This window comes from Pseudophryne corroboree, unplaced genomic scaffold (assembly GCF_028390025.1).
Source record: "Pseudophryne corroboree isolate aPseCor3 unplaced genomic scaffold, aPseCor3.hap2 scaffold_806, whole genome shotgun sequence".
Taxonomy (NCBI): domain Eukaryota; kingdom Metazoa; phylum Chordata; class Amphibia; order Anura; family Myobatrachidae; genus Pseudophryne; species Pseudophryne corroboree.
In genome coordinates, this window is record NW_026970385.1 from 78,531 (window position 1) to 98,703 (window position 20,173).

At 45.5% G+C, this 20,173-nt stretch overlaps 1 pseudogene; it reads right to left on the reverse strand.

The window, feature by feature from the left end:
• Positions 1–18,355: 18,355 nt before the first annotated feature.
• Positions 18,356–18,534, reverse strand: LOC135041958 (U1 spliceosomal RNA; annotated as a pseudogene).
• Positions 18,535–20,173: the final 1,639 nt, after the last annotated feature.

Here is a 20,173-nt window from a genome sequence, read left to right on the forward strand (position 1 = left end):
TGTACCTTTGCATTTTTCTCCCAAACGAAAGACACTAGAATTAAAATTTTAAAGCCTCCTGTTAGTGCTTCATCTACACGTTATAGCCCTGAATTTTCCAATGCCTATCTCTTTGCAAAAGAGAGATATCGGCAAGGAAAAGCTGTATTGTACCTTTGCATTTTTCTCCCAAACGAAGGACACTAGAATGAAAATTTAAAAGCCTCCTGTTAGTGCTTCATCTACACGGTATAGCCCTGAATTTTCCAATGCCTAGCTCTTTGCAAAAGAGAGATATTGGCAAGGAAAAGCTGTATTGTACCTTTGCATTTTTCTCCCAAACGAAAGACACTAGAATGAAAATTTTAAAGCCTACTGTTAGTGCTTCATCTACACGTTATAGCCCTGAATTTTCCAATGCCTAGCTCTTTGCAAAAGAGAGATATCGGCAAGGCAAAGCTCTATTGTACCTTTGCATTTTTCTCCCAAACGAAGGACACTAGAATGAAAATTTAAAAGCCTCCTGTTAGTGCTTCAACTACACGGTATAGCCCTGAATTTTCCAATGCCTAGCTCTTTGCAAAAGAGAGATATTGGCAAGGAAAAGCTGTATTGTACCTTTGCATTTTTCTCCCAAACGAAGGACACTAGAATGAAAATTTTAAAGCCTCCTGTTAGTGCTTCATCTACACGTTATAGCCCTGAATTTTCCAATGCCTAGCTCTTTGCAAAAGAGAGATATCGGCAAGGAAAATCTGTATTGTACCTTTGCATTTTTCTCCCAAACGAAAGACACTAGAATGAAAATTTTAAAGCCTCCTGTTAGTGCTTCATCTACACGTTATAGCCCTGCATTTTCCAATGCCTATCTCTTTGCAAAAGAGAGATATTGGCAAGGAAAAGCTGTATTGTACCTTTGCATTTTTCTCCCAAACGAAAGACACTAGAATGAAAATTTTAAAGCCTACTGTTAGTGCTTCATCTACACGTTATAGCTCTGAATTTTCCAATGCCTAGCTCTTTGCAAAAGAGAGATATCGGCAAGGAAAAGCTGTATTGTACCTTTGCATTTTTCTCCCAAACGAAAGACACTAGAATGAAAATTTTAAAGCCTCCTGTTAGTGCTTCGTCTACACGTTATAGCCCTGAATTTTCCAATGCCTATCTCTTTGCAAAAGAGAGATATCGGCAAGGAAAAGCTGTATTGTACCTTTGCATTTTTCTCCCAAACGAAGGACACTAGAATGAAAATTTTAAAGCCTCCTATTAGTGCTTCATCTACACGTTATAGCCCTGAATTTTCCAATGCCTATCTCTTTGCAAAAGAGAGATATCGGCAAGGAAAAGCTGTATTGTACCTTTGCATTTTTCTCCCAAACGAAAGACACTAGAATGAAAATTTTAAAGCCTCCTGTTAGTGCTTCATCTACACGTTATAGCGCTGCATTTTCCAATGCCTATCTCTTTGCAAAAGAGAGATATCGGCAAGGAAAAGCTGCATTGTACTTTTGCATTTTTCTCCCAAACGAAAGACACTAGAATGAAAAATTTAAAGCCTCCTGTTAGTGCTTCATCTACACGTAATAGCCCTGAATTTTCCAATGCCTATCTCTTTGCAAAAGAGAGATATCGGCAAGGAAATGCTGTATTGTACCTTTGCATTTTTCTCCCAAACGAAAGACACTAGAATGAAAATTTTAAAGCCTCCTGTTAGTGCTTCATCTACACGTTATAGCCCTGCATTTTCCAATGCCTATCTCTTTGCAAAAGAGAGATATCGGCAAGGAAAAGCTGCATTGTACTTTTGCATTTTTCTCCCAAACGAAAGACACTAGAATGAAAATTTTAAAGCCTCCTGTTAGTGCTTCATCTACACGTTATAGCCCTGAATTTTCCAATTCCTATCTCTTTGCAAAAGAGAGATATCGGCAAGGAAAAGCTGTATTGTACCTTTGCATTTTTCTCCCAAACGAAGGACACTAGAATGAAAATTTTAAAGCCTCCTATTAGTGCTTCATCTACACGTTATAGCCCTGAATTTTCCAATGCCTATCTCTTTGCAAAAGAGAGATATCGGCAAGGAAAAGCTGTATTGTACCTTTGCATTTTTCTCCCAAACGAAGGACACTAGAATGAAAATTTTAAAGCCTCCTATTAGTGCTTCATCTACACGTTATAGCCCTGAATTTTCCAATGCCTATCTCTTTGCAAAAGAGAGATATCGGCAAGGAAAAGCTGTATTGCACCTTTGCATTTTTCTCCCAAACGAAGGACACTAGAATGAAAATTTTAAAGCCTCCTGTTAGTGCTTAATCTACACGTTATAGCCCTGAATTTTCCAATGCCTATCTCTTTGCAAAAGAGAGATATCGGCAAGGAAATGCTGTATTGTACCTTTGCATTTTTCTCCCAAACGAAAGACACTAGAATGAAAATTTTAAAGCCTCCTGTTAGTGCTTCATCTACACGTTATAGCCCTGCATTTTCCAATGCCTATCTCTTTGCAAAAGAGAGATATCGGCAAGGAAAAGCTGCATTGTACTTTTGCATTTTTGTCCCAAACGAAAGACACTAGAATGAAAATTTTAAAGCCTCCTGTTAGTGCTTCATCTACACGTAATAGCCCTGAATTTTCCAATGCCTATCTCTTTGCAAAAGAGAGATATCGGCAAGGAAATGCTGTATTGTACCTTTGCATTTTTCTCCCAAACGAAAGACACTAGAATGAAAATTTTAAAGCCTCCTGTTAGTGCTTCATCTACACGTTATAGCCCTGCATTTTCCAATGCCTATCTCTTTGCAAAAGAGAGATATCGGCAAGGAAAAGCTGCATTGTACTTTTGCATTTTTCTCCCAAACGAAAGACACTAGAATGAAAATTTTAAAGCCTCCTGTTAGTGCTTCATCTACACGTTATAGCCCTGAATTTTCCAATTCCTATCTCTTTGCAAAAGAGAGATATCGGCAAGGAAAAGCTGTATTGTACCTTTGCATTTTTCTCCCAAACGAAGGACACTAGAATGAAAATTTTAAAGCCTCCTATTAGTGCTTCATCTACACGTTATAGCCCTGAATTTTCCAATGCCTATCTCTTTGCAAAAGAGAGATATCGGCAAGGAAAAGCTGTATTGTACCTTTGCATTTTTCTCCCAAACGAAGGACACTAGAATGAAAATTTTAAAGCCTCCTATTAGTGCTTCATCTACACGTTATAGCCCTGAATTTTCCAATGCCTATCTCTTTGCAAAAGAGAGATATCGGCAAGGAAAAGCTGTATTGCACCTTTGCATTTTTCTCCCAAACGAAGGACACTAGAATGAAAATTTTAAAGCCTCCTGTTAGTGCTTAATCTACACGTTATAGCCCTGAATTTTCCAATGCCTATCTCTTTGCAAAAGAGAGATATCGGCAAGGAAATGCTGTATTGTACCTTTGCATTTTTCTCCCAAACGAAAGACACTAGAATGAAAATTTTAAAGCCTCCTGTTAGTGCTTCATCTACACGTTATAGCCCTGCATTTTCCAATGCCTATCTCTTTGCAAAAGAGAGATATCGGCAAGGAAAAGCTGCATTGTACTTTTGCATTTTTGTCCCAAACGAAAGACACTAGAATGAAAATTTTAAAGCCTCCTGTTAGTGCTTCATCTACACGTAATAGCCCTGAATTTTCCAATGCCTATCTCTTTGCAAAAGAGGGATATCGGCAAGGAAATGCTGTATTGTACCTTTGCATTTTTCTCCCAAACGAAAGACACTAGAATGAAAATTTTAAAGCCTCCTGTTAGTGCTTCATCTACACGTTATAGCCCTGCATTTTCCAATGCCTATCTCTTTGCAAAAGAGAGATATCGGCAAGGAAAAGCTGCATTGTACTTTTGCATTTTTCTCCCAAACGAAAGACACTAGAATGAAAATTTTAAAGCCTCCTGTTAGTGCTTCATCTACACGTTATAGCCCTGAATTTTCCAATGCCTATCTCTTTGCAAAAGAGAGATATCGGCAAGGAAAAGCTGTATTGTACCTTTGCATTTTTCTCCCAAACGAAGGACACTAGAATAAAAATTTTAAAGCCTCCTGTTAGTGCTTCATCTACACGTTATAGCCCTGAATTTTCCAATGCCTATCTCTTTGCAAAAGAGAGATATCGGCAAGGAAAAGCTGTATTGTACCTTTGCATTTTTCTCCCAAACGAAGGACACTAGAATGAAAATTTTAAAGCCTCCTATTAGTGCTTCATCTACACGTTATAGCCCTGAATTTTCCAATGCCTATCTCTTTGCAAAAGAGAGATATCGGCAAGGAAAAGCTGTATTGCACCTTTGCATTTTTCTCCCAAACGAAGGACACTAGAATGAAAATTTTAAAGCCTCCTGTTAGTGCTTAATCTACACGTTATAGCCCTGAATTTTCCAATGCCTATCTCTTTGCAAAAGAGAGATATCGGCAAGGAAATGCTGTATTGTACCTTTGCATTTTTCTCCCAAACGAAAGACACTAGAATGAAAATTTTAAAGCCTCCTGTTAGTGCTTCATCTACACGTTATAGCCCTGCATTTTCCAATGCCTATCTCTTTGCAAAAGAGAGATATCGGCAAGGAAAAGCTGCATTGTACTTTTGCATTTTTGTCCCAAACGAAAGACACTAGAATGAAAATTTTAAAGCCTCCTGTTAGTGCTTCATCTACACGTAATAGCCCTGAATTTTCCAATGCCTATCTCTTTGCAAAAGAGAGATATCGGCAAGGAAATGCTGTATTGTACCTTTGCATTTTTCTCCCAAACGAAAGACACTAGAATGAAAATTTTAAAGCCTCCTGTTAGTGCTTCATCTACACGTTATAGCCCTGCATTTTCCAATGCCTATCTCTTTGCAAAAGAGAGATATCGGCAAGGAAAAGCTGCATTGTACTTTTGCATTTTTCTCCCAAACGAAAGACACTAGAATGAAAATTTTAAAGCCTCCTGTTAGTGCTTCATCTACACGTTATAGCCCTGAATTTTCCAATGCCTATCTCTTTGCAAAAGAGAGATATCGGCAAGGAAAAGCTGTATTGTACCTTTGCATTTTTCTCCCAAACGAAGGACACTAGAATAAAAATTTTAAAGCCTCCTGTTAGTGCTTCATCTACACGTTATAGCCCTGAATTTTCCAATGCCTATCTCTTTGCAAAAGAGAGATATCGGCAAGGAAAAGCTGTATTGTACCTTTGCATTTTTCTCCCAAACGAAGGACACTAGAATGAAAATTTTAAAGCCTCCTGTTAATGCTTCATCTACACGTTATAGCCCTGAATTTTCCAATGCCTATCTCTTTGCAAAAGAGAGATATCGGCAAGGAAAAGCTGTATTGTACCTTTGCATTTTTCTCCCAAACGAAAGACACTAGAATGAAAATTTTAAAGCCTCCTGTTAGTGCTTCATCTACTTGTTATAGCCCTGAATTTTCCAATGCCTATCTCTTTGTTATCATGCTGTTAACTGGGTTCAGATCACAAGTTGTACGGTGTGATTGGTGTGGCTGGTATGAGTCTTACCCGGGATTCAAAATCCTTCCTTATTGTGTACGCTCGTCCGGGCACAGTATCCTAACTGAGGCTTGGAGGAGGGTCATAGGGGGAGGAGCCAGTGCACACCAGCTAGTCCTAAAGCTTTTACTTTGTGCCCAGTCTCCTGCGGAGCCGCTATTCCCCATGGTCCTTTCGGAGTCCCCAGCATCCACTACGGACTATGAGAAATAGAATTATCGGTAAGTAAATTCTTATTTTCTGGACTGTGTCCAGGATCATCCTTAGGAATAGAAGACGTGTCGTCGGGATCAGCTGCGATTTTGGAATATTAAGAATCCAACCGTGCTGCCGCAACACTACCTGAGATAGTGCTACCCCGACTACCAACTGTTCCCTGGATCTTGCCCTTATCCGGAGATCGTCCAAGTAAGGGATAATTAAAACTCCCTTCCTTCGAAGGAGTATCATCATTTCGGCCATTACTTTGGTAAAGACCCGGGGTGAGGTGGACAAACCAAACGGCAGCGTCTGAAACTGATAGTGATAGTTCTGTACCACAAACCTGAGGTACCCTTGGTGAGAAGGGTAATTTGGGACATGGAGATAAGCATCCTTGATGTCCAGAGACACCATATAATCCCCTTCTTCCCGGTTTGCCATCACCGCTCTGAGTGACTCCATCTTGAATTTGAACCTTTGTATGTAAGTGTTCAAGGATTTCAGATTTAAATTAGGTCTCACCGAGCCGTCCGGCTTCGGTACCACAAACAGCGTGGAATAATACCCCTTTCCCTGTTGTAGGAGGGGTACCTTGATTATCACCTGCTGGGAATACAGCTTGTGAATGGCTTCCCATACCGCCTCCCTGTCGGAGGGAGACGTCGGTAAAGCAGACTTTAGGAAAACGGCGAAGGGGAGACGTCTCGAATTCCAATTTGTACCCCTGAGATACCACCTGAAGGATCCAGGGGTCCACCTGTGAGTGAGCCCACTGCACGCTGAAATTTATGAGACGGGCCCACACCGTTTCTGTTCCTGGGAACTGGCTGTTTGCTGCAGCCTTTTTCCTCTCCCTCTGCCACGGGGCAGAAATGAGGAGCCTTTTGCCCGCTTCCCCTTATGGGGCCCAAAGGACTGCGCCTGATAATACGGCGTCCTCTTATGTTGAGAGGCTACCTGGGGTAAAAATGTGGATTTCCCAGCCGTTGCCGTGGCCACCAGGTCTATTAGACCTACCCCAAATAACTCCTCCCTTTTATAAGGCGATACTTCCATATGCCTTTTGGAATCAGCATCACCTGACCACTGTCTTGTCCATAACCCTCTTCTGGCAGAAATGGACAGCGCACTTACTCTTGATGCCAGTCGGCAAATATCCCTCTGTGCATCACGCATATATAGAAAGCATATTTTAAATGCTCTATAGTCAGTAATATACTGTCCCTATCTAGGGTATCAATATTGTCAGTCAGGGAATCCGACCAAGCCACCCCAGCACTGCACATCCAGGCTGAGGCGATTGCTGGTCGCAGTATCACACCCGTGTGAGTGTATATACATTTTAGGATATTTTACTGCTTTCTGTCAGCAGGTTCCTTAAGGGCGGCCGTATCCGGGGACGGTAGTGCCACCTGTTTAGACAAGCGTGTGAGCGCTTTATTCACCCTAGGGGGTGTTTCCCAATGTGCCCTATCCTCTGGCGGGAAGGGGTATGATGCTAATAAACTTTTTAGGAATTAACAGTTTTTATCGGGGGAAACCCACGCATCATCACACACTTCATTTAATTCCTCAGATGCAGGAAAAACTACAGGCAGTTTTTTCTCACCCAACATAATACCCTTTTTAGTGGTACTGGTATTATCAGAAATGTGTAAAAACATTTTCCATAGCCTCAATCATGTAACGTGTGGCCCTACTGGAAGTCACATTCGTCTCTTAATCGTCGACACTGGAATCAGTATCCGTGTCGGCGTCTGTATCTGCCATCTGCGGTAACGGGCGTTTTAGAGCCCCTGATGGCTTTTGAGACACCTGGACAGGCACAGGCTGAGTAGCCGGCTGTCTCATGTCATCAATCTTTTGTAAAGAGCTGACACTGTCACGTAATTCCTTCCATAAGCTCAGCCACTCAGGTGTTGACTCCCTAGGGGGTGACAACTCCATTACAGGCAATTGCTCCGCCTCCACACCATTTTCCTCCTCATACATGTCGACACAATCGTACCGACACACAGCACACACACAGGGAATGCTCTGATAGAGGACAGGACCCCACTAGCCCTTTGGGGAGACAGAGGGAGAGTATGCCAGCACACACCAGAGCGCTAATAATATATATACAGGGATAACCTTATATAAGTGTTTTTCCCCTTATAGCTGCTGTATTGTTATACTACGCCTAATTAGTGCCCCCCTCTCTTTTTTAACCCCTTTCTGTAGTGTAGTAACTGCAGGGGAGAGCCAGGGAGCTTCCCTCCAACGGAGCTGTGAGAGAAAATGGCGCCAGTGTGCTGAGGAGATAGGCTCCGCCCCCTTCTCGGCGGCCTTTTCTCCCGTTTTTCTGTGGAATCTGGCAGGGGTTAAAATTCATCCATATAGCCCTGGGGGCTATATGTGATGTATTTTCGCCAGCCAAGGTGTTTCTATTGCTGCACAGGGCGCCCCCCCCTAGCGCCCTGCACCCTCAGTGACCGAAGTGTGAAGTGTGCTGAGGAGCAATGGCGCACAGCTGCAGTGCTGTGCGCTACCTTGGTGAAGACAGGATGTCTTCTGCCGCCGATTTTCCGGACCTCTTCTTGCTTCTGGCTCTGTAAGGGGGCCGGCGGCGCGGCTCTGGGACCGAGCTCCGAGGCTGGGCCTGTGTTCGGTCCCTCTGGAGCTAATGGTGTCCAGTAGCCTAAGAAGCCCAATCCACTCTGCACGCAGGTGAGTTCGCTTCTTCTCCCCTTAGTCCCTCGATGCAGTGAGCCTGTTGCCAGCAGGTCTCACTGAAAATAAAAAACCTAAAACTAAACTTTCACTAAGAAGCTCAGGAGAGCCCCTAGTGTGCACCCTTCTCGGCCGGGCACAAAAATCTAACTGAGGCTTGGAGGATTGTCATAGGGGGAGGAGCCAGTGCACACCAGGTAGTCCTAAAGCTTTACTTTTGTGCCCAGTCTCCAGCGGAGCCGCTAATCCCCATGGTCCTTATGGAGTTCCCAGCATCCACTAGGACGTCAGAGAAACACTGATAGAGTACATTATATTTATGAATTAATTGCTTCCAGATTCTGCAGCAGCATCATCAGCACCACCAGTGTTACTCACAGTCACTTCAAACTGACTGCTGCACAACACATCACTTAATTTCCGGGCCGCCCGCCACCTGGTGAAGAGACATGGGAGATGAAGGACCAGCAGTGCCACGTTGAGCGGAAGTATTGTGAATTAGTTACCCACACACTCCTTGTGACACCTGCTCCCCGTCTGCCCTCCCACCCGCCGCCTGCCGTCCGGAACCCGCACTGACAAGTAAGTCTCAGCAGAATGTGTCTGCCAGCAGCTCCCAGTCCCTCCTAGAGGAACACTGCCAGTGGTGTGGCGGCCGCGGCACACTAGGACTGAGAGACCGCAGCAGGAGGAAAGCACAGGTGGGCGGGAGGAGAGCATGGGCGGACATCACCATGTCACATTGCAAGGTGACGCCAGTCCCCCCAGTGAGGCCGCCGACGAATGCACTCAGCATAGTATTAGCAGCAGGCAGAGGGGGGTCGGGTGCAGCGGTGGTGGGAGGTACGGAAATGAGCTGCAGGCTAGGCTCCACCGATCACACACTCAGCGATCACTGTGCTACAGCAAGCGTGGCGTGCAGCGGTGCTGGACATTAGGGAGTGCCTGTGCGCACCAGGCACCCCCTGTACGCACGCCTATGCGCTACCACCACCCATATGCCACACTACATCACTATGCTACAGCCCTCCCATATGCTGCACTTCATAATTACACTATACCCCCCATACAACATACTACATCACCACACTACACTACTCACAATAAAATTAAAACATCCCAGTTCCTCATTCTTAATGAGCTCACGTGAGTTCTCTCCCCAACGGAGCTCCAGACCAAGTAACAATGAAGACACCAGCAGCGTGTAGGGGGCAGGCCTGGTCCACTTGTCAGGAGAGAGCAGTCACAGGAGGGTAAGAAGGGGGCGGGGCCTAGTCCTACAGACGGGAGAGAGCACAGACAGGAGAGAGCAAGGTACAGGGGTAGAAGGGGACGGAGCCTATTCTTACACGCTTTCAAAATTCGACTTTAAAATTCGACATTTGACAAATTCGACTTTTCTGCAATGGTACAAATGCGGCAATTCGACAAAAGTATATTCAATTGAAGTTTGTAAATTCGACAACAGTGCTTTTAAACAGTAAATTCGTCATTTTCAATCCGCCACACTTTGCTGGCGGAATCTAATAAAAAAAATTTAAAAACATGTTTTTTTTTTGCAGTTTTTTTTTTTTGGTAATAGCATATCTATTTATATTAGAAGGGATTAGGTACTTGGTTTGTCTTTTTTGGAGGCACAAGTATTATTTATATATTTTTTAAAATATTATTTATTTTTTAAATGGAATGTGAAAAACCCGAAAAAAAATTGCGTGGGTCCCCCCTCCAAAGCATAACCAGCCTCGGGCTCTTCGAGCCGGTCCTGGTTCTAAAAATCTGGGGGAAAAACGGACAGGGGATCCCCCGTATTTTTAAAACCAGCACCGGGCTCTGCGCCTGGTGCTGGTGCAAAAAATACGGGGAACAAAAAGAGTAGGGGTCCCCCGTATTTTTTACACCAGCATCGGGCTCCACTAGCTGGACAGATAATGCCACAGCCGGGGGTCACTTTTATACAGTGCCCTGCGGCCGTGGCATTAAATATCCAACTAGTCACCCCTGGCCGGGGTACCCTTGGGGAGTGGGGACCCCTTCAATCAAGGGGTCCCCCCCAGCCACCCAAGGGCCAGGGGTGAAGCCCGAGGCTGTCCCCCCCATCCAAGGGCTGCGGATGGGAGGCTGATAGCCTTGAGAAAATTTAAATAATATTGTTTTTTCTAGTAGTACTACAAGTCCCAGCAAGCCTCCCCCGCAAGCTGGTACTTGGAGAACCACAAGTACCAGCATGCAGGAGAAAAACGGGCCCGCTGGTACCTGTAGTTCTACTGGGGAAAAAATACCCAAATAAAAACAGGACACAGACACCGTAAAAATTTAACTTTATTTCCCACCTGCCGACACACCCATACTTACCTATGTTGACATGAAGCAGTCGGTCCTCTTCTCCAAGTAGAATCCACGGGTACCTGAAAATAAAAGATAATTATACTCACCTGATCCAGGTTCCAGATTAAATCCACGTACTTGGCAAAACAACAAACCGAACACCCGGACCAGACGGACTGAAAGGGGTCCCATGTTTACACATGGGATCCCTTTCCACGAATGCAGACATCCGAATCTCGCGAGAATCCGACAGCGGGATGATGACGTTCGTGCGCGCTCGGGCTAGCCGAGCAAGGCGGGAAGGTTCGAACCTGCCTCGGACCCGTGTAAAATGGGTGAAGTTCGGGGGGTTCGGATTCCGACGAACCGAACCCACTCATCACTAGTATGTACGTGAGTGTCAGGTGCCGTGCGCGTACATACGTGTCAGTGCCATGCGTGTACGTACGTGTGTGTCAAGTGTCGTGCGTGTACGTGTGTGTGTGTGTGTCAGGTGGCGCGTACCTACATGTGTGTATGTCAGGTGCTGTGCATGTGTGTACGTACAGGCGTGTGTCAGGTGCCGCGCGTGTACGTACGTGTGTGTGTGTGCCAGGAGCCGCGCGTGTACATGCGTGTGGGTGTCAGGAGCCGTGCGTATACGTACATACGTGTTGGTGTCAGGTGCCGTGCGTATACGTATATACGTGTGTGTGTCAGGAGCCGCGCGTGTTCGTACATGTGTGTGTGTGTCAGGAGCCACGCGTGTGTGTGTGTGTGTCAGGAGCCGCGCGTGTTCGTACATGTGTGTCAGGTGCCGCACGTGTATGTGTGTGTGTGTGTTAAATTCCGCGTGTGTACGTACGTATGTGTGTGCCTGGAGCCGCGCGTGTACATACATGTGTGTGTGTGAGGTGCTGCGAGTGTATGTGTGTGTTAGGTGCTCTGAGTGTATATGATTGTGTGTCAGGTGCTGTGCGTGTGTGCGTTAAATGCCACATGTATGTATGTATGTGTGTCAGGTGCTGCGTGTGTGTGTGGGTGTGTCAGGTGCTGCATGTGTGTGTGTGTGTGTCTGTCAGGTGCTGCATGTGTGTGTCAGGTGCTGCATGTCTGCGTGTGTGTCAGGCGCTGCATGTCTGTGTCAGGTGCTGCGTGTGTGTGTGTGTGTGTGTGTGTGTGTGTGTGTCAGGTGCTGTGTGTGTGTGTGTGTGTGTGTGTCAGGTGCTGCGTGTCTGCGTGTGTGTGTCAGGTGCTGCGTGTCTGCGTGTGTGTGTCAGGTGCTGCGTGTGTGTGTGTGTGTGTGTGTGTCAGGTGCTGCGTGTCTGCGTGTGTGTGTCAGGTGCTGCATGTCTGCGTGTGTGTGTCAGGCGCTGCATGTCTGTGTGTCAGGTGCTGCGTGTGTGTGTGTCAGGTGCTGTGTGTGTGTGTCAGGTGCTGCGTGCCGTGTGCGTGTGTCAGGTGCGTGAGTGTGCGTGTGTCAGGTGCGTGAGTGTGTGTGTGTCAGGTGCGTGAGTGTGTGTGTGTGTGTCAGGTGCGTGAGTGTGTGTGTCAGGTGCGTGAGTGTGTGTGTGTCAGGCGCTGCGTGTCTGTGTGTGTCAGGCGCTGCGTGTCTGTGTGTGTAAGGCGCTGCGTGTGAGTGTGTGCGTGTGTGTCAGGTCCGTGTGAGTGTCAGGTGCTGCGTCTGTGTGTGTGTGTCAGGTGCTGCGTGTGTGCGTGTGTGTCAGGCGCTGCGTGTGCGTGTGTCAGGCGCTGCAGAGAGGGCGGGGGGGGACGGACAGCAGGGAGGGCGGGGGGGGACGGACACACAGCAGGGAGGGCGGGGGGAGAACGGACACACAGCAGAGAGGAGGAGGGGGGGTGGCCGGACACAGCGGGAGGAGGGGGGGTGGCCGGACACAGCGGGAGGAGGGGGGTGGCCGGACACAGCGGGAGGAGGGGGGGTGGCCGGACACAGCGGGAGGAGAGGGGGTGGCCGGACACAGCGGGAGGGGGGGTGGCCGGACACAGCGGGAGGGGGGGTGGCCGGACACAGCGGGAGGGGGGGTGGACGGACACAGCGGGAGGGGGGGGTGGCCGGACACAGCGGGAGGGGGGGGGGTGGCCGGACACAGCGGGAGGAGGGGAGGGTGGCCGGACACAGCGGGAGGGGGGGGTGGCCAGACACAGCGGGAGGGGGGGGGTGGCCGGACACAGCGGGAGGGGGGGGTGGCCGGACACAGCGGGAGGGGGGGTGGACGGACACAGCGAGAGGGGGGGGTGGCCGGACACAGCGGGAGGGGGGGGTGGCCGGACACAGCGGGAGGAGGGGAGGGTGGCCGGACACAGCGGGAGGAGGGGAGGGTGGCCGGACACACAGCAGGGAGGGCGCGGGGGGAACACACTGCAGGGAGGAGGGGGGGGGGACACACAGCAGGGAGGGCAAGGGGGGGGCGACGGACACACAGCAGGGGGGGGGGGAGGGAGACGGACACACAGCAGGGAGGGCGAGAGGGGGAGGGGGGGGTGACTGGTGACCATAGAGACCTTGATAAATACCGCATACTGCACGGAGGGAGGGCCGGACACAGCGGGAGGAGGAGGAGGGAGGAGTGGCCGGACACAGCTGCCCGAGGCGCCTCCTACTGCCAGCCGCACTACAGACGCGGGGAGGAGACGCAGGCAGCCACCAGGGAAGGTCCGGCGGGCGGCCGGGCACACAGCGGGCGAGCGGGCGGGCGAGCGGGCGGGCGGGCGGCCGGGAGGGGAGGGTGGCCGGGCGGGCGGGAGGGGAGGGTGGCCGGACACGCGGGGGAGAAGTGGAAGCTGGGTACACAGCGGTGGGCTGCCTGACAGAACTCACCCAGTGCTACGCAGCTCCGGCGATCTCCTCCCGCTTCATGGACCTCAATGAACTCACACGCCGGGAACCGCTGGCTGTCCTCCTGCAGCTCCACGTGACTCCTTCCCGCTCTGTCTCCTCGTGCCCAACTGCCAAAGCTACTCTCTGTACACCCCCTGCTGGCGGTCACTGCGCAGGCGCAACAAATTGAAATGCCCTATCTCTATAATGGGGCATATTTCTCTTAATTAAAAAAACCCTATAACTTTCTGAAAAACCACAACCCCAAAAGGCACTACACTGGGGCATACTCTATCTAGTAAAACAAACCCCAAGTCTTAATTCGTCCTCTATCCTGACTTATGCCTTCCCAAAAAAATCTTCATTCACTCTATGGGAAAACGTTGTCAAAAAGCCACAGAGGGAGTGGCAGAAAAAAACTGACAGTTGGAAATTTAGCTTACTCCCAATTCCTCATTTTTTATTATTTTGCCCTGAAATTTGTCCTGCAGCAGCGGGTGACGATTCTACGCGTCCATACCAAATTTCAGCTCAGTACGTCCAATCAGTTTTGAGGTGTAGCCCCTCAAACACCATGCCCCCATCTCAGAAGTTCCCTATGGGAGAATTCCGTTTGTTCGATTCAGCCTTAATATAAGGGCACGACCGTGCCCTTATAATTGACTGTATTGTTTTCTTTCAAAAATCCACTTAATTTTCTTTACCCGATTATTAAAATGGTAATTGACAAAAACAAACTACATTGTCACCAGAAGAGCAATACAAAATGTACAAGTGATATATTAAAATCATCTTTCCAGCTTGAATTTCAATGATGCATTGGGGCAACGATTTTGTGAGAAACATCTTCACCCTTAAATAAAGATTTTCTTAATTCCTTACCTGTGTGCTAATTAGATATCACCTTGTTTTCACATTAAACAGACTTCCACATGAGAAAACAGCAAAGATGCAGTGGCGTTAATGTTTCCTGGTGTCAACCTGTATTATTTCCGTAGATATTGAAATGAGGATGCATCTTGCTGCCTTTCCAATGAAGCAAGTTTAATTTAGTAATAGGTGAAAAACCATCCCTACAAAGATGTTAATCAGATACTTGGCTTTGTGGACACTTTTCAGAGAACAAATTTGTTATCATAAAAATAAAGCCAGAAAATGAAGAGCTGTTTAATCACTCAATTGGATTTTTCTGCCAGCATTTTTCTTTTTCTCTGCAACCCACTGCTAAATTGTGCTTCCTAGCTGTTTTTTTATAAAATCACTTAATCAAATCTAACTCTGATTACATCAGAGAAGGCCAGGTACCCTACACCATAAGAGGGGGTTTGCAATTTTGACTTGTCTACTTAAATATCACCAAAATCTGATCACAAGGTCAATTACGTCCCTGGGTGGGATTGAACCACCAACCTTTTGATTAATAGCTGAACACACTAACCGATTGCGCCACAGAGACACTTTGCAAAAACTATATACTGACAAAGACTAATAAGCATTCATCTAGAACGTTTCCTAGAAAAACTTTAAAAAGTCAATAATCTGGAGAGTTTTTGTAAGATGTTTCTTCCAGCAACCAATGAAGAAACACATTGGTACTTTCGCATGATGAGTGAGTGCTTCAGGATCTCTTGCACTTACATGTGCAGCAGAGTACTGCAATGGAAGCATGCTGGGCCCATAACCCAGAGGTAGGCAGATTGAAACTATCCTTTGCTATATGCATTTTTTATTGTTCATTAAAGTAATCCAAAACTGGGATTGATATTTTAGCTTTTATTTTTACTTAAAGTACAATAACTTTTACCATTTTAATTTGTTTTAATAGTATATTGACAGTATTGTTTTCTTTCAAAAATCCACTTAATTTTCTTTACCCTATTATTAAAATGGTAATTGACAAAAACAAACTACATTGTCACCAGAAGAGCAATACAAAATGTACAAGTGATATATTAAAATCATCTTTCCAGCTTGAATTTCAATGATGCATTGGGGCAACGATTTTGTGAGAAACATCTTCACCTTTAAATAAAGATTTTCTTAATTCCTTACCTGTGTGCTAATTAGATATCACCTTGTTTTCACATTAAACAGACTTCCACATGAGAAAGCAGCAAGGATGCAGTGGCGTTAATGTTTCCTGGTGTCAACCTGTATTATTTCAGTAGATATTGAAATGAGGATGCATCTTGCTGCCTTTCCAATGAAGCAAGTTTAATTTAGTAATAGGTGAAAAACCATCCCTACAAATATGTTAATCAGATACTTGGCTTTGTGGACACTTTTCAGAGAACAAATTAGTTAGCATAAAAATAAAGCCAGAAAATGAAGAGCTGTTTAATCACTCAATTGGATTTTTCTGCCAGCATATTTCTTTTTCTCTGCAACCCACTGCTAAATTGTGCTTCCTAGCTGTTTTTATAAAATCACTGAATCAAATCTAACTCTGATTACATCAGAGAAGGCCAGGTACCCTACACCATAACAGGGGGTTTGAAATTTTGACTTGTCTACTTAAAGATCACCAAAATCTGATAACAAGGTCAATTAAGTCCCTTGGTGGAATTGAACCACCAACCTTTTGGTTAATAGCCTTACACACTAACTGATTGCGCCACAGCAACACTTTGCAAAAGTAGATACTGACAAAGGCTAATAAGCATTCATCTAGAACGATTCCTAGAAACATTTTAAAAAGTCAATAATGTGGAGAGTTTTTGTAAGATGTTTCTTCCATCAACCAATGAAGAAACACATTGGTACTTTCCCATGATGAGTGAGTGCTTCAGGATCTCTTGCACTTACATGTGCAGCAGAGTACTGTAATGGAAGCATGCTGGGTCCATAACCCAGAGGTAGGCAGATTGAAACTATCCTCTGCTATATGCATTTTTTTTTGTTAATTAAAGTAATCCAAAACTGGGATTGATATTTTTGCTCTTTTATTTTTACTTAAAGTACAATAACTTTTACCATTTTAATTTGTTTTAATAGTATATTGACAGTATTGTTTTCTTTCAAAAATCCAATTAATTTTCTTTACCCGATTATTAAAATGGTAATTGACAAAAGCAAACTACATTGTCACCAGAAGAGCAATACAAAATGTACAAGTGATATATTAAAATCATCTTTCCAGCTTGAATTTCAATGATGCATTGGGGCAACGATTTTGTGAGAAACATCTTCACCCTTAAATAAAGATTTTCTTAATTCCTTACCTGTGTGCTAATTAGATATCTCCTTGTTTTCACATTAAACAGACTTCCACATGAGAAAGCAGCAAGGATGCAGTGGCGTTGATGTTTCCTGGTGTCAACCTGTATTATTTCAGTAGATATTGAAATGAGGATGCATCTTGCTGCCTTTCCAATGAAGCAAGTTTAATTTAGTAATAGGTGAAAAACCATCCCTACAAAGATGTTAATCAGATACTTGGCTTTGTGGACACTTTTCAGAGAACAAATTTGTTAGCATAAAAATAAAGCCAGAAAATGAAGAGCTGTTTAATCACTCATTTCAATATCTATCTGTTTAATCACTCATTTTAATCACTGCATCCTCATTTCAATATCTACGGAAATAATACAGGTTGACACCAGGAAACATTAACGCCACTGCATCTTTGCTGTTTTCTCATGTGGAAGTCTGTTTAATATGAAAACAAGGTGATATCTAATTAGCACACAGGTAAGGAATTAAGAAAATCTTTATTTAAGGGTGAAGATGTTTCTCACAAAATCGTTGCCCCAATGCATCATTGAAATTCAAGCTGGAAAGATGATTTTAATATATCACTTGTACATTTTGTATTGCTCTTCTGGTGACAATGTAGTTTGTTTTTGTCAATTACCATTTTAATAATCGGGTAAAGAAAATTAATTGGATTTTTGAAAGAAAACAATACTGTCAATATACTATTAAAACAAATTAAAATGGTAAAAGTTATTGTACTTTAAGTAAAAATAAAAGAGCAAAAATATCAATCCCAGTTTTGGATTACTTTAATTAACAAAAAAAAATGCATATAGCAGAGGATAGTTTCAATCTGCCTACCTCTGGGTTATGGACCCAGCACTTCCATTACAGTAATCTGCTGCACATGTAAGTGCAAAAGATCCTGAAGCACTCACTCATCATGGGAAAGTACCAATGTGTTTCTTCATTGGTTGATGGAAGAAACATCTTACAAAAACTCTCCACATTATTGACTTTTTAAAATGTTTCTAGGAATCGTTCTAGATGAATGCTTATTAGCCTTTGTCAGTATGCACTTTTGCAAAGTGTTGCTGTGGCGCAATCAGTTAGTGTGTAAGGCTATTAACCAAAAGGTTGGTGGTTCAATCCCACCCAGAGACTTAATTGACCTTGTTATCAGATTTTGGTGATCTTTAAGTAGACAAGTCAAAATTTCAAACCCCCTGTTATGGTGTAGGGTACCTGGCCTTCTCTGATGTAATCAGAGTTAGATTTGATTCAGTGATTTTATAAAAACAGCTAGGAAGCACAATTTAGCAGTGGGTTGCAGAGAAAAAGAAATATGCTGGCAGAAAAATCCAATTGAGTGATTAAACAGCTCTTCATTTTCTGGCTTTATTTTATGCTAACAAATTTGTGCTCTGAAAAGTGTCCACAAAGCCAAGTATCTGATTAACACCTTTGTAGGGATGGTTTTTCACCTATTATTAAATTAAACTTGCTTCATTGGAAAGGCAGCAAGTGATGTCATCCAAGCAGTGGGTCAAAGTTGGCTTCAAACCTCGTCTGCTTATGAAAAGAGAAAAGGGGTATGCAGGGCATGGCGGCCTTTTGCGGTGCTTGGATGACCCCTAGTTCGCATTAAATAATGCAGTCGAGTTTCCCACATTTGGGGAAATCACAGGGGTCAGCATACCCAGAATGCAATGAATGAACCGCTCCCTGGGAGAACAGTCTTCATGACCATGGTATCTCCTATGCAAAATAAGTATGATTTGGGATAGGGCTGGGGAGGGCCGCTGCTCAGGCACATCTCTGTCAAGTAAAGGAGATTCAACTGAGGCAGCACAAGGGAACTCTCATCTGGGGACAACAACTGCAGGGAGAACACATATTTTCAGATGAACATGGGAGGGCAGAAGGCTGCCTAATACTGAAGCACCCCCAAACAACAAACCAAATGCAACAACTAGTGCAAGCATTCCTGGGGGAAGGCCTGCAGCAGATGGATTTGCATATGGCGATGTCATCCAAGCAGTGGGTCAAAGTTGGCTTCAACCCTCGTCTGCATATGAAAAGAGAAAAGGGGCGTGCAGGGCATGGCGGCCTTTTGCGGCACTTGGATGACCCCTAGTTCACATTTCTTGCAGCAGCTGGGCACTGTAACAGCTCCAGAGCTGCTCTGTAAGGCAAGTAAAAGGGTGTGGGCCCTGCAGCACTACCTGTAGTTCGCATTGTGCGAGACCCCTAGTTCGCATTAAACACCCCCACCCTCCTTCGGTGTGGGGCTCATGTTGGCCATGCCCCAGCCCCTGAAGCATTCACGCTGATTTCTTGCAGCAGCTGGGCACTGTAACAGCTCAAGAGCTGCTCTGTAAGGCAAGTAAAAGGGTGTGGGCCCTGCAGCACTACCTGTAGTTTGCATTGTGCTTTGGAAGGCACAAAGTAAGCAGACGGGAAGAGAAGTCAGGATAGTGCACAAGGGTATAGACGGGAGGGGCTCAAGAAAAAAGAAGTGGAAACAGACAGCAAACTAGGCTTCCAATGCACAATGCAAACTACAGGTAGTGCTGCAGGGCCCACACCCTTTTACTTGCCTTACAGAGCAGCTCTGGAGCTGTTTAATCACTCAATTGGATTTTTCTGCCAGCATAATTTTTCTCTTACGTCCTAGAGGATGCTGGGGACTCCGTAAGGACCATGGGGGATAGACGGGCTCCGCAGGAGACATGGGCACTTTAAGAAAGACTTTAGATCTGGGTGTGCACTGGCTCCTCCCTCTATGCCCCTCCTCCAGACCTCAGTTTACTACTGTGCCCAGAGGAGACTGGGTGCTTTTCAGGGAGCTCTCCTGAGTTTCCTGACAGAAAGTATATTTGTTAGATTTTTTTATTTTCAGGGAGCCTGCTGGCAACAGACTCCCTGCATCGAGGGGCGGAGGGGAGAGATGCACACCTACTTCTGTGAGTTGATAGGCTCTGCTTCTTAGGCTACTGTACAGCATTAGCTCCAGAGGGATCGGTACGCAGGTCTCACCCTCGCCGTCCGTCCCAGCGCCGCGCCGCCGTCCCCCTCGCAGAGCCGGAAGATAGAAGCCGGGTGAGTATGAGAAGAAAAGAAGACTTCAGAGGCGGCGGAAGACTTCATGATCTTCACTGAGGTAACGCACAGCAGTAAAGCTGTGCTCCATTGCTCCCATACACCTCTCACACGGCAGTCAGTGTAAGGGTGAAGGGCGCAGGGGGGACGCCCTGGGCAGCAATATAGACCTCTCTTTGGCAAAATAAATATATATGCAGCTAGGCACTGTATATATATATAAGAGCCCCCGCCTTTTTTTTACTATATTTGAGCGGGACAGAAGCCCGTCGCTGAGGGGGTGGGGCTTCTCCCTCAGCACTCACCAGCGCC